The following is an 18,877-nucleotide window of genomic DNA, read 5'->3' as shown; positions in this document are numbered from 1 at the left end:
GCCCTAACCCATCTGGACAAGAGGAATACATATGTGAGAATGCTGTTCATCGACTACTGCTCAGCATTTAACACCATACTACCCTCCAAACTCATCATCAAGCTTGAGACCCTGGGTCTCGACCCCGCCCTGTGCAATTGGGTCCTGGACTTCCTGACGGGCCGCCCCCAGGTGGTGAGGGTAGGTAACAACATCTCCAGCCCGCTGATCCTCAACACTGGGGCCCCACAAGGGTGCGTTCTCAGCCCTCTCCTGTACTCCCTGTTCACCCATGACTGCGTGGCCATGCACGCCTCCAACTCAATCATCAAGTTTGCAGACGACACTACAGTGGTAGGCTTGATTACCATCAACGACGAGGCGGCCTACAGGGAGACGGTGAGGGCCCTCAGAGTGTGGTGTCAGGAAAATAACCTCACACTCAATGTCAACAAAACAAAGGAGATGTCGTGGACTTCAGGAAACAGCAGAGGGAGCACCCCCCTATCCACATCGACGGGACAGTAGTGGAGAGGGTAGAAGGTTTTAAGTTCCTCGGCATACACATCACGGACAAACTGAAATGGTCCACCCACACAGATAGTGTGGTGAAGAAGTCGCAGCAGCGCCTCTTCAACCTCAGGAGGCTGAAGAAATTTGGCTTGTCACCAAAAACACTCAAACTTTTACAGATGCACAATCGAGAGCATCCTGTCGAGCTGTATCACCGCCTGGTACTGAAACTGCTCCGGCCATAACCATAAGGCTCTCCAGAGGGTAGTGAGGTCTGCCAACGCATCACCGGGGGCAAACTACCTGCCCTCCAGGACACATACACCACCCGATGTCACAGGAAGGCCAAAAATATCATGAAGGACAACAACCACCCGAGCCACTGCCTGTTCACCCCGTTATCATCCAGAAGGCGAGGTCAGTACAGGTGCATCAAAGCAGGGACCAAGAGACTGAAAAACAGCTTCTATCTCAAGGCCATCAGACTGTTAAACAGCCATCACTAACATTGAGTGGCTGCTGCCAACATACTGACTCAACTCCAGCCACTTTAATAATGGAAAAATGTATGTGATATATGTATCACTAGCCACTTTAAACTATGCCACTTCATATGTTTACATACCCTACATTACTCATCTCATATGTATATACTGTACTCTATACCATCTACTGCATCTTGCCATCTTGATGTAATGTATTTTTTAAATTTTATTTAACCTTTATTTAACCAGGAAGGGCTCATTGAGATTTAAAATCTCTTTTTCAAGAGCGTCCTGGCCAAGATAGGCAGCACCAAGTCATTACAAAAATTACTGACAAACAACATGAAAAACTACAAGTAATCTAGTAAAAACCATAGAATTCACAAGAGTATAACAAAATTTAAAAAAACATTGACAGGTCAGGGAATCAGTCTCAAGATCATTCCTCAGTGATTTAAAAATATCAATTGGGACAAGTTCTTCCAGTTTAAAAGTATTTTATAAGGCGTTCCAAGACGATGGCGCAGAGTACATAAAAGCCCTTTTACCAAATTCAGTTCGGACATTTGGAACAGTTAGCAGGATAAAGTCCAGCGAACGAAGAGAATACCCACCACATTTCTGAACAATAAAAATGCCCAAATAAAAAGGTAGTAAACCCAAAATGGCTTTGTAAATAAAAGTATACCAGTGACTGAGCCTACGAGTGGCTAGAGAAGGCCAGCCAACCCTGGTATACAAAGTGCAGTGGTGTGTAAGAGTTTTGCAGTTTAAAATGAATCTCAAAGTGCCATGGTAAAGGGTGTCATTTGATCTCAAACACTGAGCGGAAGCATTCATATATAAAATATCCCCATAGTCTAGTAAAGGCATAAATGTAGCTGATACTAGCCTCCTGGCTTCAAAAGAAAAACAGGCCTTATTCCTAAAATAAAATCTCAATTTCAGCTTCAATTTTTTTGTAAGTTGTTGAATATGCAATTTAGAAGAGAGGCCGTCATCAAATCACTAGCCACTTTAACTTCTTGTCAATAGGGGGGCGCTGTTTTCACTTTGGAAAAAATCATGCCCAAAGTAAACGGCCTCGTACTCTGTTCTAGATCATACAATATGCATATTATTATTACTATTGGATAGAAAACACTCTGAAGTTTCTAAAACTGTTTGAGTTATATCTGTGAGTAAAACAGAACTCATTTGGCAGCAAACTTCCATACAGGAAGTGAAAAATTTGAAAACGAGGCTCTGTTTCAGGGCCTGCCTATTCAACTGGCTTTTATTTATCGATATGTATGCACTTCATACACCTTCCACTAGATGTCAACAGGCAGTGGAAGGTTGAATGGGGTGTCTAGCTTGATCTGAGGCCGAATAAGAGCTTTTGGAGTGACAGGTCCGGTATTTTCTTTGTCTTCGACGGCGCGCGGGGGAGCTCGACATTGTCTTCTGAAAAGCGTTCGGTATACACGGCGAATATCTCCGGCTCTGATTTTATTTGATACATATGAGAAAAACATCATAAAGTAGGTTTTTTCAACCGAGTTTTATCACTTTATTCAACGTTTAATGGGACTTTTGGAATTTTCCGTTCTTTGCGCCAAGAGTGGATGGGAATGTTCGCGCAACAATGCTAGCCAAGGTTGCTAATTCGACAGAAGAAATGGACATTCTAAAACCAAACAACGATTTATTCTGGAAATAGGACTCCTTGTACAACATTCTGATGGAAGCTCAGCAAAAGTAAGAAAACATTTATGATGTTATTTCGTATTTCTGTCTTGGGGTACTCCCTTGGTGAAAGGCAGTGGCTGAGACAACAGATGTTCTGACTTTATACACTGCACTCTTTGAGAGAGGTAGTTAGCAAACCAGGCCAAAGACCCCTCAGAGACACAAATACTCCTTAGTACTCCCACAAGAATGGAATGGTCTACCGTATCAAAAACTTTGGGAAGTCAATAAAAATAGCATCACAACAATGCTTAGAATCAAGGGCAATGGTGACATCATTGAGGACCTTTAAGGTTGCAGTGACACATCCATTACCTGAGCGGAAACCAAGTTGCATACCAGAGAGAATACAATAGACATCAAGAAAGCCAGTCAGTTGATTATTGACACATTTTTCCAACACGTTTGAAAAACAGGACAAAATGGAAATAGGCCTATAACAGTTAGGCTCAGCTTCATCTCCCCCTTTAAATACAGGACAAACTGTGGCTGCCTTCCAAGCAATGGGAACCTCCCCAGAGAGGAGAGACAGGTTAAAACGGTCAGAGATAGGCTTGGCGATGATAGGGTCAGCAACCTTAAAGAAGAAAGTGTCTAAACCATCTAACCTAGATGTTTTTTGGGGGTCAAGTTTGTATATTAAGCTCAATTCTACACCCAGGCATAAAATATCTCATCACAACCAAATTAGACGTTTATTGCATGGATATAGAATATAGCATTCCGAAACTGAACTGACTGAAAGATGGATGTTTTTGGCATCCTAGGGCCCATTAGAATGTGAAGGGCTTATCATAATAATGGAGGTTAGATTTAGGATTACTGTGTTCAGACACATAAATCCTCTACCGCTCTTCTCTCGTTCACTGGAGAGGTGCTGCCTTATTGGACAGCTCAATCTTCAAACTGACAACACTGTGTGCCATCTCTGCCCACACAGAAACACACACATTCACAACTCTCTCTCAGCTTTCAACACCTTGTCTTATTGTCCACAAGTAGCCTACACAACACCTTCGTTAGATGCTCTCCAGTAGAGTTTTCATGAATCGGTGATTGAAAGAACAAACTGATATTCAGTTTGGCAAAAGCCAATCAATGCACTGAACCACAATTTTCAATTTGGCACTCCATTAGCTTCAAGGTTAGGAAACAGATGTATATGTCATTATTTGCAGCATGTCAGTTTGAGGCTAAAGGTTCTTTTAGCACACAAATAGGCTAACATTTAGTTCAGAGGTACATCATTTAGTTTGCAGCAATGAAGGGATGCTAATTATGTGGTCATTTAGCAAGCTGGTTGGAAAATAATGAAGGAGAAAACAAACATGGTATTTGGTATGTGGCCTGGGTTACTATGGGAACTGTAAGTCCAACTGGCAAGCTGGAGACATGGAGTGGGCCTGTGAGTGACAGGTAAAAATAAACAAATGTTTTTGTGTGCATGTGTTTGAGTCTGAGTATGTGTCGGTGTGCATTCATGTTTTCAGAGAAGCCGAAAAAAGCTTTTACAGAGCTCGCTAGTTCTTCAATCTGGGCACACTTCGCCACATTTGTATCTGTCAAGATTTATAACACCAAAGAAAGTGACTGCACCTAAATAGATTCCTGTAAATGTAATAACCTGAATGTGTATGGGACTTCGGGAGCTATAGCAACTTTTAAGAACATTCTCAAAGTGTGAATTCTATAAATTCTTATAACTTTGGAGATGACGAGAGTTGATATCAAGTGCATGAGTATCCCTCAGCACCGCAGCAGTTCCCTGCTAGCTCCCCCCGTCTCAAATAATTGTGTCCTTCTTCAGCACCATTGGATTGCAGTTATTTAGGATTATTACAAGTTATTTTATATGAAGTGCATCGCCCTATCGTTTTATGTATGAGGAGATATGCAATAGGTATAGCAGGAGGAATACTTTATTTCATGTTAGATTTAAGCAGAATGTTCAGCTCATTTCCGGATGTGTACAGCCCAAATCCAGCATCGTGGTTAATACGTAGTCACACGCACACACACATGGTTGACCCCCATACCAAGTGTATTTTCCATAAGTCAGCCTGACAATAATGAATTGTGAAACACTGCTTTGATTTTTTTTAAAGCAACAAGAGAATTTGAACATAATTTCCTGAAAGTGACTTTTGAAATAACCTTGCTGCATGAATAAAAAATAGTTTTATTCCATTATTTGAATAAAGCATACAGAGGAAGATTGCCAAAGAGGTGGTGGGATGTTCATTATCATAACGATGTTCAACGCAACAGAACTAATATGTCATGATGCTGTGACAATTCAAACTGTCTTCTCAGATATTGCATTTCATTATCTAATGTTCTCCGTTTCAGTCAAATGCAAACAGCAAAATAACAGCGTGAAACTTCCAACAAGGTTTTTTTGTTTCAGGTTTCACAAAAGTGGTTGTGACATAAAAGCTATTAATTTATCAGTTTGGAGGAGTTGTCAACATTGAAATGGGATAAATCAAGCGAGCAGCTACACAGCAAAAACACAAGGAAAGGACATTTAATTTGAGTGGAGTACTACCGTTCACCTGCTGCTGGATAACAATACCTAATTATTCTATACATGCTGAGCCTGTGTCGAATGGATTGACTGCTGAACCACAATGTAAACAATGATGCTAAAAACACAAATGTATTGTGATTTGGTGTGGTCTCAATAAAAAGGTTCAAAAACAGTTTAAGCTCAACTACATCCCTGACTGTGATGCTCTTTAAGAGTGGATCACCCCCACCGCCAACCCTTCCTGGTCATGCCTCGCATGCCACCCATATGTTTTTTTTGTTGCTCTTTTGCACCCCAGTATCTCTACTTGCACACCATCATCTGCACATCTATCACTCCAGTGTTAAAGATAAATTGTAATTATTTCACCTCAATGGCCTATTTATTGCCTTACCTCCCTAATCTTAGAACATTTGCACACATTTTACATATATTTTTTGTTTTATTGACAGTACGTTTGTTAATCCCATGTGTAACTCTGTGTTGTTGTTTTTGTAGTACTGCTTTGCTTGATCTTGGCCAGGTCGCAGTTGTAAATGAGAACTTGTTTTCAACTTGCCTACCTCATTAAATAAAGGTGTAATAAAATACAGAAACGTCAGTATAGGGACAAAGTGGAGTCGCATTTCAACGGCTCAGACACGAGACGTATGTGGCAGGGTCTACAGACAATCACGAACTACAAAGGGAAAACCAGCCACGTTGCGGACGTCGACGTCTTGCTTCTGGACAAGCTAAACACCTTCTTCGCCCGCTTTGAGGATAACACAGTTCCACTGACGCGGCCCGCTACCAAGCACTGTGGGCTCTTCTCCGTGGCTGACGTGAGTAAGACATTTAAGCATGTTAACCCTCAGAAGGCTGCCGGCCCAGCTGAATGGAGTGTTTATGGACATATTCGATCTCTCCCTATCCCAGTCTGTTGTACCCACATGCTTCAAGATGGCCACCATTGTTTCTGTATCCAAGAAAACAAAGGTAACTTTAAAAATTGACTATGCCCCGTAGCACTCACCTCTGTCATCATGAAGTGCTTTGAGAGACTAGTCAAGGATCATATCACCTTTACCTTATCTGACACCATATACCCACTTCTATTTGCTTAACACCCCAAAAGATCCACAGATGATGCAATCGCCATCGCACTGCACACTGCCCTATCCCATCTGGACACGAGGATTACCTAATGTAAGAATGCTGTTCATTGATTCATATTTCCACACCATAGTACCCTCCAAGCTCATCATTAAGCTTGAGGCCCTGGGACTGAACCCTGCCCTGTGCAACTGGATCCTGGACTTCCTCGCGGGCCGCCCCCAGGCGGTGAAGGTAGGAAAAAACACCTCCACTTCGCTGATCCTCAACACTGGGGCCCCACAAGGACGCGTGCTCAGCCCCCTCTTGTACTCCCTGTTCAGCCATGACTGCATGGCCACATACACCTCCAACACAATCATCAAGTTTGCAAACGACACAGCACTAGTAGGCCTGATTACCAACAATGACGAGACAGCCTACAGCGAGGAGGTGAAGGCCCTGGGAGTGTGGTGTAAGGAAAAAAAACTCACTCAACATCAACAAAACAAAGGAGCTGATTGTGGACTTCAGGAAACAGCAGAGGGAGCACCCCCCTATCCACATCGACGGGACCGCAGTGGAGTAGGTGGAAAGCGTCAAGTTCCTCTGCTTACACATCATTGACAAACTGAAATGGTCATCCCACACAGACAGTGTGGTGAAGAAGGCGCAACAGAGCCTCTTCAGCCTAACTTTTACAGATGCACAATTGAGTGCATCCTGTCGGGCTGTATCACTGCTTGGTACGGCAACTGCACCGCCCACCACCGCAGGGCTCTCCAGAGGGTGGTGCGGTCTGCCAACGCATCACCGAGGACAAACAACTTGCTCTCCAGGACACCTACAGCACCCGATGTCACAGGAAGGCCAAAAAGATCATCAAGGACAACAACCACACGAGCCACTGCCTGCTCACCCCGCTATCATCCAGAAGCTGAGGTCCGTACAGGTGCATCAAAGCTGGGACTGAGAGACTGAAAAACAGCTTCTATCTCAAGGCCCTCAGACTGTTAAACAGCCATCACTAGCATATTAGACAGTGGCTGCTGCCCTACATTTGAAGTCGGAAGTTTACATACACTTAGGTTGGAGTCATTAAAACTTGTTTTTCAACCACTCCACAAATTCCTTGTTAACAAATTATAGTTTTGACAAGTCGCTTAGGACATCTACTTTGTTCATGACACAAGTAATTGTTCCAACACTTGTTAACAGACAGATTATTTCACTTAAAATTCACGGTATCACAATTCCAGTGGGTTTAGAAGTTTACATACACTAAGTTGACTGTGCCTTTAAACAGCTTGGAAAATTCCAGAAAATGATGTCATTGCTTTAGAAGCTTCGGATAGGCTAATTGACATCATTTGAGTCAATTGGAGGTGTACCTGTGGATGTATTTCAAGGCCTACTTTCAAACTCAGTGCCTCATTACTTGACATCGTGGGAAAATCAAAAGAAATCAGCCACGACCTCCACAAGTCTGGTTCATCCTTGGGAGCAATTTCCAAATGCCTGAAGGTATCACGTTCATCTGTACAAACAATACTACACAAGTATAAACACCGTGGGACCACGCAGTCGTCATACCGCTCAGGAAGGAGACACGTTCTGTCTCCTAGAGATGAACGTACTTTGGTGCGAAAAGTGCAAATCAATCCCAGAACAACAGAAAAGGACCTTGTGAAGATGCTTGAGGAATCAGGTACAAAAGTATCTTTATCCACAGTAAAACGAGTCCTATATCGACATAACCTGAAAGGCCGCTCAGCAAGGAAGAAGCCACTGCTCCAAAACCGCCATAAAAAAGCCAGACTACGGTTTGCAACTGCACATGGGTACAAGATCATACTTTTTGGAAAAATGTCCTCTGGTCTGATGAAACAAAAATAGAACTGTTTGGCCATAAGGATTATCGTTATGTTTGGAGGAAAAAGGGGGGGTTTGCAAGCCGAAGAACACCATCCCAACCGTGAAGCACGGGGGTGGCAGCATCATGTTGTGGGGTGCATTGCTGCAGAAGGGACTGATGCTCTTCACAAAATAGATGGCATTGATTTATTTTTTATTTCACCTTTATTTAACCAGGTAGGCTAGTTGAACAAGATCTCATTTACAACTGCGACCTGGCCAAGATAAAGCAAAGCAGTGCCCACACAAACAACACAGTGTTACACATGGAATAAACAAAACATACAGTCAACAACACAATAGAAAAAAGTATATATACAGTGTGTGCAAATGAGGTAAGATAAGGGAGGTAAGGCAATAAATAGGCCATAGTGGTGAAATAATTACAATTTAGCCATTAAACACTGGAGTGATAGAGACTGGAGTGATAGATGTGCAGAAGATGAATGTGCAAGTAGAGATACTGTGGTGCAAAGGAGCAAAAATAAATAAATAACAGTATGGGGATGGGGTAGTTGGGTGGGTGGGCTATTTACAGATGGCCTATGTACAGGTACAGTGATCTGTGAGCTACTCTGACAGCTGGTGCTTAAAGTTAGTGAGGGAGATATGAGTCTCCAGCTTCAGTGATTTTTGCAATTTGTTCCAGTCATTGGCAGCAGAGAAGTGGAAGGAAAGGCGGCTAAATGAGGAATTGGCTTTGGGGGTGACCAGTGAAATATACCTGCTGGAGCGTGTGCTATGGGTGGGTGCTGCCATGGTGCCCAGTGAGCTGAGATAAGGCGGGGCTTTACCTAGCAAAGACTTACAGATGACCTACATCCAGTGGGTTTGGCGATGAATATGAAGCGAGGGCCAGCCAACGAGAGCATACAGGTCGCAGTGGTGGGTAGTACAGTATATGGGGCTTTGGTGACAAAACGGATGGCACTGTCATGTCTTTGGCTATGCCGGATTAAGTAATATGACATGCTATTCTATAAAATAATTTCTCTGTAATTAATATTACCTGATTGAGTTAATCATGTAATTGTAATTAACTAGAAAGTCGGGGCACCACAAAAGAGTGTTTATAGAGCTGTTATCTTCCGAATAAACTCTTAAAGACGTAGTAATATTTTATATCAATAGCAGTCAATATTAATTGTCACCTTATTTCAGTCTCAACTGAAAGTTGTAAATTCTTGGTTATCTTCACAAACCCTTGCTAACAAGTTGAATCAGCAATACAAAATTGGGTTTAATTATTTATTTACTAAATGCCTAACTCATCACACAGAATTACATATACACAGAATGAATCATACATTGATTACAAATGATGTCATAAAGGAAAACGTCCCTAGCGGACAAACAGATATGACAGCTGGTTACACGAAGAAAGGGGGTTGGGTTTGAGTGAAAATGAAATAAATATTTACGCTGAGCTGCGCTTCAATAGGTTGGTGGTAGATGGAAGGCCGTGTTCCCCAACAGAGTCCTTTGTCCTTTGAAGAGTGTCTCTGGTGGTGAACGGGATACGTTGTAGTGTCATCGTTGTGTGGTAGACGGGATACTCTGTCTGTCCTCTCCTAGCCCACGTTTACAGCTGATGTTGCTAATTCAACGGCTAAGATGTCTCACTTCTTTAGTGAATAAGAGTTCAAAGTTCAAACCATTCACAACCAAAGCACACGCTGAGGTTGGCTTAGTTCTTTAGTTGACATGTTAGTCCTTTTTAACGTATGAACCGTCGTCCTATCTTCCTCGGAACAGAAGGTTACATTTTCGTCAAGGGCTTATATAGTGGAGGGAGAGAAGGGTGTGTTTCATAGTTTATAATGTCTCTTCACAGGGGCGGGCCACTGACTGAGCAGAGCTCTAACCTTATGAAAACCCAATTCTCTCATTTGGAAGCTAAAATTACATGTAATCTTTTCACAAATAGTTTAATATTCAAACATTTAAATTGCACAACAATTCCATGTGAATCTGATAACTAGAATGTGTAGACTTTCCCAGATACAGTTTATGTCGTCCTGTCATCAGTCATAATGTCTCAGATGACAACCGAACTGACATCATATTCATTAAGTACCAACGCATATTTTCAACTGGTTCTATATTACCGAAATATGGTTCCTTTCCCCCCACTTGTTTGATGTTCCCAGACTCTCTATGTTTAACAAAGGTTATTCAAGAGTCCTTCAGTAGAGTCAGAGAGAGAGGGAAGGGAGAAAGGTATTTATGGGGGGGTCATGAACCTTACCCACAGGCCAACGTCATGACAGCTCTGTGATAGACTGCATCCAATTTGCTGAGTAGGGTGTTGGAGGCTATTTTGTAAATGACATCGCCCAAATCAAGAATCGGTAAGATAGTCAGTTTTACAAGGGTATGTTTGGCAGCATGAGTGAAGGATGCTTTGTTGCAAAATAGGAAGTCGATTCTAGATTGAATTTTGGATTGGAGATGCTTAATGTGAGTCTGGAAGGAGAGTTTACAGTCTAACCAGACACCTAGGTATTTGTAGATGTCCACATATTCAGAAAGTCAGAACCGTCCAGAGTAGTGATGCTGGACGGGCGGGCAGGTGCTGGTAGCAATTGGTTGAAGAGCATGTATTTAGTTTTACTTGCAAATAAGAGCAGTTGGAGGTCACGGAAGGAGAGTTGTATGGCATTGAAGCTCGTCTGGAGGTTAGTTAACACAGTGTCCAAAGAAGGGACAGAAGTATACAGAATGGTATCGTCTGCGTAGAGGTGTATCAGAGAATCACCAACAGCAAGAGCGACATCATTGATGTATACAGAGAAAAGAGTCAGCCTGAGAATTGAACCCTGTGTCACCCCAATAGAGACTGCCAGTGGTCCGGACAACAGGCCCTCCGATTTGATACACTGAACTCTGTCTGAGAAGTAGTTGCTGAACCAGGAGAGTCAGTAATTTGAGAAACAAAGGCTGTCGAGTCTGACGATAAGAATGTGGTGATTGACAGAGTCGAAAGCCTTGGCCAGGTCTATGAATACAGCTGCACAGTATTGTCTCTTATCGATGGAGGTTATGGTATCATTTAGGACCTTGAGCGTGGCTGAGGTGCACCCATGACCAGCTCGGAAACCCGATTGCATAGCGGAGAAGGTACGGTGGGATTCGAAATGGTCGGTGATCTGTTTGTTAACTTGGCTTTCGAAGACATTAGAAAGGCAGTGTAGGATAGTTATAGGTCTGTAGCAGTTTGGGCATCATGAGGGAGGAAAGTTATGCGGATATATTGAAGCAACACCTCAAGACATCGGTCAGTAAGTTAAAGCTTGGTCGTAAATGGTTCTTCCAAATAGACAAGGACCCCAAGCAAACTTCCAAAGTTGTGGCAAAATGGCTTATGGACAACAAAGTCAATGTATTGGGGTGGCCAGCACAAACCCCTGACCTCAATCCTATAGATCATTTTTGGGAAGAACTGAAAAAGTGTGTGCGAGCAAGGAGTCCTACAAACCTGACTCATTTACACCAGCTCTGTCAGGAGGAATGGGCCAAAATCGACCCAACTTATTGTGGGAAGCTTGTGGAAGGCTACCCGAAACGTTTGACCCAAGTTAAACAATTTAAAAGGAAATGCTACCAAATACTAATTGAGTGTATGTAAACTTCTGACCCACTGGGAATGTGATGAAAGAAATAAAAGCTGAAAAGTCATTCTCTCTACGATTATTCTGACATTTCACATTCTTAAAATAAAGTGGTGATCCTATGCTACCAAATAGGATTACATTTCAGGAATTGTGAAAAACTGAGTTTAATGTATTTGGCTATGGTGTATGTAAACTTCCGACTTCAACTGTATATACATAGACATTTCACTGGCCACTTTAATAATTGGAACACTAGTCACTAATAATGTTTTGCATTACTCATCTCCTATGTATATCTCCTATGTATACACTGTATTCTATCCTATTCTACTGTATCTTAGTCTATGCTGCTCTGTCATTGCTTGTCCAAATATTTATATATTCGTAATTTCTTTACTTTAAATTGTGTGTATTGTTAGATATTATTTGTTAGATATTACTGCACTGTTGGAGCTAGAAACACAAGCATTTCGCTATACCCGCAATAATATCTGCTAAACATGTGTATGTGACAAATAACATTTGATTTGATTTGATAGATGGTGGTTTGATAGGTGGTTCTGTAAAATTTGGTAGTGTTCAGACTGTACATTCATTCCAAGTTTCCTACGATAAAATTCACTGTCGTATCCAGTGAGGAATCTTATTCTTTTTTGGATGTACTGGTTCACAAAGACAATGGACTTCAGACCACTGAGTATTGCAAGAAGACAGGTTTTCTACATTATTCATTTCCTGCATTATTCAAGTTGCCATCTGTCTACTCTAAGACATAATCTACCTTACAGCCAGCTGCTCAAGGTCAGCAGAACATGTAATACTGACAATGAATTTGAAACACAAGCCACCACCTTGTGTGATCGGTTTGCCTCCAAGGGTTATGATAAGAAGTTGTTGGATAATTGTGTTTCTAAAGTACGTAACGTTACACAGGGCAGCTTATTGACCTCCAAACCTGCCCCTCCTAATGATCAACCTACTGTTTTTGTCAACTTTTCAGGCTGTTAAATCTTCCAATAAAAAGCATTGGCATGTTCTGTCTACAAACCATTCCCTCAGCATTTCCTATCTACCTTCCCCTCAGGCAATGTTCCATGTCATAATTGTGTGAACTGTAATGCAATGATCAAGGGAAATGTTCAGTACTTGAGGTTTCTGAAAGGCTTGAAAGTTTATTCATTTTCTGTTGACCTGTCAGAAACTCTGCTGCAAAATCAGTTGTCAGGACAATTTGTTGCTCTCCAGGATGATTTAAAGAGTGACTGCACTAATTTGGCATCGTTTCACAATGCTTAGGTTGTTACGAGTGTACTAATATAAGTAGGATACATGACATCCCGGCAACTTTGAGAAAAACCCCTTTATATCTGAGTTGTACCTGTTGTTCACATGTGTATAGCCCTCTCATTGGCTAGAATGGTCCACCTGATCTTGCCTCCTCGCGACTGCCTTCCATTTTTGAAGACATTTATTTTCGTTGTTGGAGCGGCCACTATAGTATCAGGTGAATATAATGGACAATCTGTGCTGAAGGCAAATGACAAATGACAGTTGTCTTGGCTAATGTTGTAAACCGTGATTGACCACAACCTCCAGCACAGTAGGTGGTGGCATGCACCTTAAGCCTTAGCCCCACCCATCTCTTTAAGGGTTGATCTGAGCATTCTGTACTAACTTGCCAGTTACTTCCAGGCATTTAAGAGAGCGAGAATAGCTCACTGAACATTACTCGCCCTAGCAGAGCTGGTTAGGCTGTTATGTTATCTAGAGCGTTGGTGACTCATCTGTGCTGTCAGATTGTCCGTTAGTAAAGGCAGAGCGTTTCGCATTCAGAGCACACACTGGACGCTCTGGCCAATAAGTAGGGTTGATCCGAAAGCTCTGACCAACAACAGTCAAGCACCCAAGCTAACTGGCTAACATTGGCTGGATACTTCCACATAATGAGAGAACACCCCGCTCTGACCATTTTACTCCCCCTAGCAGAGCTGTTTAGGCTATTTTCATGTTATCCAGAGCGTTGGTGACTGTAACTGTGCTGCTGGCAACAATTGAATTACGCTTTTTTGCCTACCTTTACTGACACCGGACATATTCAACGGGTGTTACGCATTCAAAAATGCATCAGTTATTCTGCGCTTTGGCACACTAAGACGAGAGTCTTTTGTTAAAAATGTAGCTAAATAGCTAGCTAGGTAAACAATGAATCCCAACGCATGGCGTAACGTTAGTTAGCGAGCCAGCCAGCTAACGTTAGCTAGCTAACAGTACACTAACTTGAAATGAAAATACTTTGTCAAAATTAGAAACGTGTAATATCTGAAAATGTAGCTAGCTAGACTATCTTACCAGTGGTCTAAAATCGGAGTAGACACCAGAGCAAATTTACCAGCTAGTATGTCTTATCAACAGTTGCAGTGACATGCTATTGAAATGGATACTTGAATAGTGGAGTCTTGTGTTAAGACATGTGGCTAGCTAGCTAGCTAGCTAAACAATGGACCATAATCCCAACTCATGACGTTACTACCCTGAATGCATCTGCAGGTAGCTAACCAACCAGGTTCTATGGCTATAACTAGTCAAGCAAATGTCTGATATATGATGAATAAGATCATACCCATAACGTTAGCTAGCGACCCAGCTAACATTAGCTAGCTAACAGTACACTTGAAATGAAACCACTTTCTGTCAAAATTAGAAATGTGTAATATCTGAAAATGTAGCTAGCTAGACTATCTTACCCGGATACATCATGGTTGGACGTGTCTCCTGTCTGATGCCATGCATGGTTGTCCTTAGTTTGAAGATGTAATCCAGACTGGTGTTTTCTCCATCTCCTTAGCTATCATACCCAATTCCACTGATTTCAAAACTCGGTCCTCCAGAAAGTGGAGAGCGTATACATAACGTTAGCTAGCGAGCCAGCCAGCTAACGTTAGGTAGCTAACAGTACACTTTAACTTGCCATTAGGTTTATGCAGTTTTACTACGCGATACATTTAAAAAGCGCATTTGTCACGATTACCTAGACATACTGACCAGCTCCAATAGACAGACCCGTGCTATATGGCAGACCAATCCAAACTCATCTCTCGTCATTTCCAGCCCACTCATTATCTCAGACAATCATGGCAAGCGGGAAGGTTCGCCCTCTTTTTCTGTGGCTAATCTAACCTGACTTGTAATTTAACAATTTTATTCGTATTTACAGATGGCATACAAGTTTGATATTAAGGCCCATGAAAGTTCACATGTTCGGGAAGGCATTTCTGACCCTAAAAAAACTTGATAAAAAAATGATTATGTTCAAACAGCTCTCCTGTGAAGTCGTGACTTGCGACATATGCCCAGTTTCCTGAATCGGGTCCTAATTCAGTTCTAAGTGTAAGCTAAAGACTGCACTGACATTGTGTTTAGCCAAGCTGACAGCAGTTAGCTAGCATAGCTTAGTGATAGCTGCAGCTTTCTATCCTATCTAGCTGTAATTTCTCTCTCAAATCAGTTATGGCAAGATATTATTTTTTATCCCCATTTAGCTTCCGCAGATGCAGCAGCTACTCTTCCTAGGGTCCACAAAAAACACAAAACATGTCCGTATATTCAGTTGTCTGTCTGTAAATGCTGTTTATTGTGGCAACAGTATTTCACTATTTCAATTCAATGTCTTTTCCACGTTGGTTGAAATTTCATTGACATGACGTGGAAACAATGTTGATTCAACGAGTGTGTACCCATTGGATAGCTATTAACAACAACACACTAGTCTCAGGTTAACGGTTGAACAACTTTTTGGAAGCCCATTTTCCCTCGAGTTGTCATTTCCCGAGCAAGGGCAAGTACTAACCACGTCTTGTCTGAGGAAGATGTTATAATTTTTGTTCTCTGGTATAATTGCATTTACTCAAATGTGATATGCATTCCACCATCTACTTTACGGGTAGTAAACTGTAGAAAAAATAACAGATAAAAAAAACATCTCACTCTTTCGGTCACAGTCCAAATCAAACCCCTACACAGGCTTAGGGGCCTGGGAGGGGGGACCGTCTAAATGCAGTATTCCCTGCAATGCTTCGGCTGTTAATTCCTGTAGACCCAGAAACCTCTCAGCCACACCTACAATTATGTCCAGTTCCTTAGAGTTCTTGTTAGCCTGGTTCCTCTCTAGGTTTCTTCCTAGGTTTTGGCCTTTCTAGGGAGTTTTTCCTAGCCACCGTGCTTCTACACCTGCATTGATTGCTGTTTGGGGTTTTAGGCTGGGTTTCTGTACAGCACTTTGAGATATCATCTGATGTAAGAAGGGCTATATAAATACATTTGATTTGATTTGTTTGGGCAGTACAATTATTCAACCGTGCAATAAAGACCACAAAATCCACCTTCTTTACAATCAATGTATCAGTGTCCCTCAACTGTTGAGCAACATTCTGAACCAGCTGAGTGTATTTGTATTTATTATGGATCCGCAACTCTTCCTGGAGTCCGGCAGTCATCCACTGCCACAGCTTCCTCATCACCACTTGCTCCCATGCCTCTCTGTAGGAGACCTGTTGTACAGCGCAGCTTTCAACTCTTTTACCCAAGTAGGGAACTCAGTGAATTCGACAAAATGATTTCCACTACTATTGCTACACTGTACATCATCAGATTCATACATACAGATTCATTATGTAATTTGGCTCTTATACAGACCAACTTTTATAGTAGTGCATACATTTTTCATACTGGTACCCTGTGGGAGTCGAATCCACAACCCTGGCATTGCAAGCACCATGCTCTACCAACAGCTGCACAGGCCTTCAACTACCTGTTGATTCTGTCGACACACACTTAAGACATGGACATACTTTTAGCAATTTCGGCACTGTAGCGGTTTATTTATGAAGGCTCTTACAGCATATCTCACGTATCACATCTTTACATGTGTAGGCAGATACTCTTCATCAAACATCAATAAATCCGACAGACTGGTGGCTGAGCTACAGTAGTGTTTGTCAGACCGTGAGACATCCCGGAAATTAGTCTTCTCATTTGCGAACACGTTCTCATTTGCAGCAACGACCTGGGGAATAGTTACAGGGGAGAGGAGGGGGATGAATGAGCCAATTGTAAACTGGGGATTATTAGGTGACCGTGATGGTTGAGGGCCAGATTGGGAATTTAGCCAGGACACCGGGGTTAACACCCCTACTCTTACGATAAGTGCCATGGGATCTTTAATGACCTCAGAGAGTCAGGACACCCGTTTAACGTCCCATCCGAAAGACGGCACCCTACACAGAGCAGTGTCCCCAATCACTGCCCTGGGGCATTGGGATCTTTGTTTAGACCAGAGGAAAGAGTGCCTCCTACTGGCCCTCCAACACCACTTCCAGCAGCACCTGGTCTCCCATCCAGGGACTGACCAGGACCAACCCTGCTTAGCTTCAGAAGCAAGCCAGCAGTGGTATGCAGGGTGGTATGACACACTTTAAAACCTTATTCCTTTATGAATATTTTTTTTACTGTATGTTTTGCCATTTCTGTTATTCAATGCATGTGTTATTCAATGCATTTCTATGGGCTAATGTAGTAAAGACCAAATTCAATATTTGATCAAATGTTTATTCCTAAAATTCCAAATAAAATAGCTAACACAATTCCATATGTTGGCTTAGTAAAAGCCTTAAATAAAATTTCTCCACTTCAGATGTCGCCAACTTATGGAGCCACAGAGCTTTCTCCTTCTCCTATTCTGAGACTCATGAAATCAGAACAAAACCACTCCTGGTAATGCTGACTGATTCTTCCTTTCCTCATGCATCCTTTAATATCTTTATGACATCAAATGCATCTTCCAAGTATATAAACTCAGCAAAAAAAGAAACGTCCCTTTTTCAGGAATCTGTCTTTCAAAGATAAGTCGTAAAAATCCAAATAACTTCACAGATCTTCATTGCAAAGGGTTTAAACACTGTTTCCCATGCTTGTTCAATGAACCATAAATAATTAATGAACATGCACCTGTGGAACGGTCGTTGAGACACTAACAGCTTACAGACGGTAGGCAATTAAGATCACAGTTATGAAAACTAGGACACTAAATAGGCCTTTCTACTGACTCTGAAAAACACCAAAAGAAAGATGCCCAGGGTCCCTGCTCATATGCGTGAACGTGCCTTAGGCATGCTGCAAGGATGCATGAGGACTGCAGATGTGGCCAGGGCAATAAATTACAATGTCCGTACTGTGAGAAGCCTAAGACGTCGCTACAGGGAGACAGGACGGACAGATGATCGTCCTCGTAGTGGCAGACCACGTGTAAAAACACCTGCACAGGATCGGTACATCCGAACATCACACCTGCGGGACAGGTACAGAATGGCAACAACAACTGCCCGAGTTACACCAGGAACGCACAATCCCTCCATCAGTGCTCAGACTGTCCACAATAGGCTGAGAGAGGCTGGACTGAGGACTTGTAGGCCTGTTGTAAGGTAGGTCCTCACCAGACATCCCCGACAACAACGTCGCCTATGGGCACAAACCCACCGTCGCTGGACCGGACAGGCAAAAAGTGCTCTTCACTGACGAGTCGCGGTTTTATCTCACCGGGAGTGATGGTCGAATTCGCGTTCATCGTCAAAGGAATGAGCGTTACACCGAGGCCTGTACTCTGGAGCGGGATCGATTTGGAGGTGGAGGGTCCATCATGGTCTGGGGCGGTGTGTCACAGCATAATCGGACTGACCTTGTTGTCATTGCAGGCAATCTCAACGCTGTGCGTTACAGGGAAGACATCCTCCTCCCTCCTGTGGTACCCTTCCTGCAGGCTCATCCTGACATGACCCTCCAGCATGACAATGCCACCAGCCATACTGCTCGTTCTGTGCGTGATTTCCTGCAAGACAGGAATGTCAGTGTTCTGCCATGGCCAGCGAAGAGCCCGGATCTCAATCCCATTGAGCACGTCTGGGACCTGTTGGATCGGAGGGTGAGGGCTAGGGCCATTCCTCCCAGAAATATCCGGGAACTTGCCTTGGTGGAAGAGTGGGGTC

The sequence above is a fragment of the Salvelinus alpinus genome, chromosome 6 (assembly GCF_045679555.1).
Source record: "Salvelinus alpinus chromosome 6, SLU_Salpinus.1, whole genome shotgun sequence".
NCBI classification, from domain to species: Eukaryota; Metazoa; Chordata; class Actinopteri; order Salmoniformes; family Salmonidae; genus Salvelinus; species Salvelinus alpinus.
Note: the sequence above shows the minus strand (reverse complement) of the source record.